The following is a 6,044-nucleotide window of genomic DNA, read 5'->3' on the forward strand; positions in this document are numbered from 1 at the left end:
GATGGTATCTCATTGTGGTTTTGATTTGCATTTCTCTGATGGCCAGTGATGATGAGCATTTTTTCACCTGTGTGTTGGCTGCATAAATGTCTTATTTTGAGAAGAGTCTGTTCATATCCTTTGCCCACTTTTTGATGGGGTTGTTTGATTTTTTCTTGTAAATTTGTTTAAGTTCTTTGTAGATTCTGGATAGTAGCCCTTTGTCAGATGGGTAGACTGTAAAATTTTTCTCCCATTCTGTAGGTTGCCTGTTCACTCTGAGGATAATTTCTTTTGCTGTGCAGAAGCTCTTTAGTTTAATTAGATCCCATTTGTCAATTTTGGCTTGTGTTGCCATTGCTTTTGGTGTTTTAGTCATGAAGTCCTTGCCCATGCCTATGTCCTGAATGGTATTGCCTAGGTTTTCTTCTAGGGTTTTTATGGTTTTAGATCTAACATTTAAGTCTTTAATCCATCTTGAATTAATTTTTGTAGATGGCATAAGGAAGTGATCCAGTTTCAGCTTTCTACATATGGCTAGCTAGTTTTCCCAGCACCATTTATTAAATAGAGAATCATCTCCCCATTGCTTGTTTTAATCAGGTTTGTCAAAGATCAGATGGTTGTAGATGTGTGGTATTATTTCCAGGGGCTCTATTCTTTTCCATTGGTCTATATATCTGTTTCGGTACCAGTACCATGCTATTTTGGTTACTGTAGCCTTGTAATATAGTTTGAAGTCAGGTAGTGTGATGCCTCCAGCTTTGTTCTTTTGGCTTAGGATTGTCTTGGCAATGTGGGCTTTTTATTGGTTCCATATGAACTTTAAAGTAGTTTCTTCCAATTCTGTGAAGAAAGTCATTGGTAGCTTGATGGGGATGGCATTGAATCTATAAATTACCTTGGGCAGTATGGCCATTTTTACATTATTGATTTTTCCTATCCATGAGCATGGAATGTTCTTCCATTTGTTTGTGTCCTTTTTTATTTCATTGAGCAGTGGTTTGTAGTTCTCCTTGAAGAGGTCCTTCACATCCCTTGTAAGTTGGATTCCTAGGTATTTTATTCTTTTTGAAGCAATTGTGAATGGGAGTTCACTCATGATTTGGCTCTCTGTTGGTCTGTTATTGGTGTATAGGAATGCTTGTGATTTTTGCACATTGATTTTGTATCCAGAGAATTTGCTGAAGTTGCTTATCAGCTTAAGGAGATTTTGGGCGAGACTATGGGGTTTTCTAAATATACAATCATTTCATCTGCAAACAGAGACAATTTGACTTCCTCTTTTCCTAATTGAATACGCTTTATTTCTTTCTCTTGCCTGATTGCCATGGCCAGAACTTCCAACGCTATGTTGAATAGGAGTGGTGAGAGAGGGCATCCCTGTCTTTTGCCAGTTTGCAAAGAGAATGCTTGAGTTGTTGCCCATTCAGTATGATATTGGCTGTGGGTTTGTCATAAATAGCTCTTATTATTTTGAGATACATCCCATCAATACCTAGTTTATTGAGAGTTTTTAGCATGAAGTGTTGTTGAATTTTGTTGAAGGCCTTTTCTGCATCTATTGAGATAATCATGTGGTTTTTGTCATTGGTTCTATTTATGTGATGGATTACGTCTATTGATTTGTGTATGTTGAACCAGCCTTGCATCCCAGGGATGAAGCCAACTTGATCCTGGTGGCTAAGCTTTTTGGTGTGCTGCTGGATCTGGTTTGCCAGGATTTTATTGAGGATTTTTGCATCGATGTTCATCAGGGATATTGGTCTAAAATTCTCTTTTTTTTGTTGTGTCTCTGCCAGGCTTTGGTATCAGAATGATGCTGGCCTCATAAAATGAATTAGGGAGGATTCCCTCTTTTTCTATTGATGGGAATAGTTTCAGAAGGAATGGTACCAGCTCCTCTTTGTACCTCTGGTAGAATTCCGCTGTGAATCCATCTGGTCCTGGACTTTTTTTGGTTGGCTATTAATTATTGCCTCAATTTCAGAACCTGTTATTGGTCTATTCACGGATTCAACTTCTTCCTGGTTTAGTCTTGGGAATGTGTATTTGTTCAGGAATTTATCCATTTCTTCTAGATTTTCTAGTTTATTTGTGTAGAGGTGTTTATAGTATTCTCTAATGTTAGTTTGTATTTCTGTGGGATCGGTGGTGATATCCCCTTTATCATTTTTTATTGCGTCTATTTGATTCTTCTCTATTTTCATCTTTATTAGTCTTGCTAGCAGTCTATCAATTTTGTTGATCTTTTCAAAAAACCAGCTCCTGGATTCATTGATTTTTGAAGGGTTTTTTGTTTCTCTATCTCCTTCAGTTCTGCTCTGATCTTAGTTATTTCTTGCCTTCTGCTAGCTTTTGAATGTGTTTGCTCTTGCTTCTCTAGTTCTTTTAATTGTGATGTTAGGGTGTCAATTTTAGATCTTTCCTGCTTTCTCTTGTGGGCATTTAGTGCTATAAATTTCCCTCTACATACTGCTTTAAATGTGTCCCAGAGATTCTGGTATGTTGTGTCTTTGTTCTCATTGGTTTCAAAGAACATCTTTATTTCTGCCCTCATTTTGTTATGTACCAAGTAGTCATTCAGGAGCAGGTTGTTCAGTTTCCAGGTAGTTGAGCGGTTTTGAGTGAGTTTCTTAATCCTGAGTTCTAGTTTGATTGCACTGTGGCCTAAGAGACAGTTTGTTATAATTTCTGTTCTTTTACATTTGCTGAGGAGTGCTTTACTTCTAACTATGTGGTCAATTTTGGAATAAGTGTGATGTGGTGCTGAGAAGAATGTGTATTCTGTTAATTTGGGGTGGAGAGTTCTGTAGACGTCTATTAGGTCCACTTGGTGCAGAGCTGAGTTCAATTCCTGGATATCCTTGTTAACTTTCTGTCTCGTTGATCTGTCTAATATTGACAGTGGGGTGTTAAAGTCTCCCATTATTATTGTGTGGGAGTCTAAGTCTCTTTATAGGTCTCTAAAGACTTGCTTTATGAATCTGGGTGCTCCTGTATTGGGTGCATATATATTTAGGATAGTTAGCTCTTCTTTTTGAATTGATCCATTTACCATTATGTAATGGCCTTCTTTGTCTCTTTTGATCTTTGTGGTTTAAAGTCTGTTTTATCCGAGATTAGGATTGCAACTCCTGCTTTTTTTGTTTTCCATTTGCTTGATAGATCTTCCTCCATCCCTTTATTTTGAGCCTATGTGTGTCTCTGCACATAAGATGGGTCTCCTGAATACAGCACACTGATAGGTCTTGACTCTTTATCCAATATGCCGGTCTATGTCTTTTAATTGGAGCATTTAGCCCATTTACATTTCAGGTTAATATTGTTATGTGTGAATTTGATCCTGTCATTATGATGTTAGCTGGTTATTTTGCTCGTTACTTGATGCAGTTTCTTCCTAGCCTTGATGGTCTTTACAATTTGGCATGATTTTGCAGTGGCTGGTAACGTTTGTTCCTTTCCATGTTTAGTGCTTCCTTCAGGAGCTCTTTTAGGGCAGGCCTGGTGGTGACAAAATCTCTCAGCATTTGCTTGTCTGTAAAGGATTTTATTTCTCCTTCACTTATGAAGCTTAGTTTAGCTGGATATGATATTCTGGGTTGAAAATTCTTTTCTTTAAGAATGTTGAATATTGGTCTCCACTCTCTTCTGGCTTGTAGAGTTTCTGCTGAGAGATCAGCTGTTAGTCTGATGGGTTTCCCTTTGTGGGTAACCTGACCTTTCTCTCTGGCTGCCCTTAACATTTTTTCCTTCATTTCAACTTTGGTGAATCTGACAATTATGTGTCTTGGAGTTGCTCTTCTCAAGGAGTATCTTTGTGGCGTTCTCTGTATTTCCTGAATTTGCATGTTGGCCAGCTTCACTAGGTTGGGGAAGTTCTCCTGGACAATATCCTGAAGAGTGTTTTCCAACTTGGTTCCATTCTCCCAGTCACTTTCAGGTACACAAATCAGATGTAGATTTGGTCTTTTCACATAGTCTCATATTTCTTGGAGGCTTTGTTCATTTCTTTTTACTCTTTTTTCTCTAAACTTCTCTTCTCACTTCATTTCATTCATCTGATCTTCAGTCACTGATATTCTCTCTTCCACTTGATCAAATAGGCTACTGAAGCTTGTGCATGTGTCACGTTCTTCTCGTGCCATGATTTTCAGTTCCGTCAGGTCATTTAAGGACTTCTCTACACTGTTTATTCTAGTTAGCCATTCATTTAATCTTTTTTCAAGGTTTTTTAGCTTCTTTGCAATGGGTTCAAACATCCTCCTTTAGCTCGGAGAAGTTTGTTATTACCAATTGTCTGAAGCCTTCTTCTCTCAATTTGTCAAAGTCATTCTCCATCCAGCTTTGTTCTGTTGCTGGTGAGGAGCTGTGTTCCTTTGGAGGAGAAGAGGCGCTCTGATTTTTAGAATTTTCAGCTTTTCTGCTCTGATTTCTCCCCATCTTTGTGGTTTTATCTACCTTTGGTCTTTGATGATGGTGATGTACAGATGGGTTTTTGGTGTGGATGTCCTTTCTGTTTGTTAGTTTTCCTTCTAACAGTCAGGACCCTCAGCTGCAGGTCTGTTGGAGTTTGCTGGAGGTCCACTCCAGACCCTGTTTGCCTGGGTATCACCAGTGGAGGCTGCAGAACAGCAAATATTGCAGAATGGCAAATGTTGCTGCCTGATCCTTCCTCTGGAAGCTTCATCTCAGAGGGGCACCCAGCTGTATGAGGTGTCAGTTGGCCCCTACTGGGAGGTGTCTCCCAGTTAGGCTACTCGGGGGTCAGGGACCCACTTGAGGAGGCAGTCTGTCTATTCTCAGATCTCAAAATCTGTGCTGGGAGAAGCACTACTCTCTTCAAAGCTGTCAGACAGGGACGTTTAAGTCTGCAGAAGTTTCTGCTGCCTTTTGTTCAGCTGTGCCTTGCCCCCAGAGGTGGAGTCTACAGAGGCAGGCAGGCCTCCTTGAGCTGTGATGGGCTCCACCCAGTTCAAGCTTCCTGGTCACTTTATCTACTTAAGCCTCAGCAATGGCGGACGCCCCTCCCCCAGCCTCACTGCTGCCTTGTAGTTTGATCTCAGACTGCTGTGCTAGCAGTGAGTGACACTCTGTGGGCGTGGGACCCTCTGATCCAGTCACGGGATATAATCTCCTGGTGTGCCGTTCGCTAAGACCATTGGAAAAGCACAGTATTAGGGTGGGAGTGTCCCAATTTTCCAGGTACCGTCTATCATGGCTTCCCTTTGCTAGGAAAGGGAATTCCCTGATCCCTTGTGCTTCCCGGGCGAGGTCATGCCTCGCCCTGCTCCTTGGGCTGCACCCAGTGTCTGAGAAGCCCCAGTGAGATGAACCCGGTACCTCAGTTGGAAATGCAGAAATCACCCGTCTTCTGCCTCGGTCATGCTGGGAGCTGTAGACTGGAGCTGTTCCTATTCGGCCATCTTGGAACCTCCCCCAAAACTTTAAATATTACATACATGGTGCTTGTTCAAAATGCTTTTACATGCATTTAATATGTGGACAACTGTTTCATGCATAACTTTTTATCAAATTACGACCGTGGAATGACAAGTTACAAATGTTAAGACAATGCTCAATTGCTTATACTACACTTCCAATGAACAATATGTACAGTTTCTGTTAATGCCTTTTTTTCTATTATGTTTGTTTTGATTGCATACATTGAAATGCAATTTTACATTTATTTGAAACTAATAAAAAATTTGGACTTGTATTTTGCACATATTTTCCCCATTTTTCTACTAATTCATTTTTACCGTATTTTATAGAAGTACCTTTTACTGACAGATTGGAAAAATAACCTGTTCTTCCCCACAGATAATCTGGGAAGCTGCTCTAAGAGGCTCATCTAGTGGCAGACAATAAAAGGGTAGTAAGAATGAGGGCCCTGGAAAAACTTCCGGGAAAGTAAAAACCCGAACAAAGTTTCGGTAACTAAGATTTTTTTCCTGGTTAAATACACTCAACCTGTATTTGGGGTGAGTGTTGGCCGGGTACAAATGTACACAAAGGTTCCCAGAGTGCCGCCGCAATCCTTTCCCGCAACATGGGTCTAAGCT

The sequence above is a fragment of the Pongo pygmaeus genome, chromosome 12 (genome assembly GCF_028885625.2).
Source record: "Pongo pygmaeus isolate AG05252 chromosome 12, NHGRI_mPonPyg2-v2.0_pri, whole genome shotgun sequence".
Classification (NCBI taxonomy): Eukaryota; Metazoa; Chordata; class Mammalia; order Primates; family Hominidae; genus Pongo; species Pongo pygmaeus.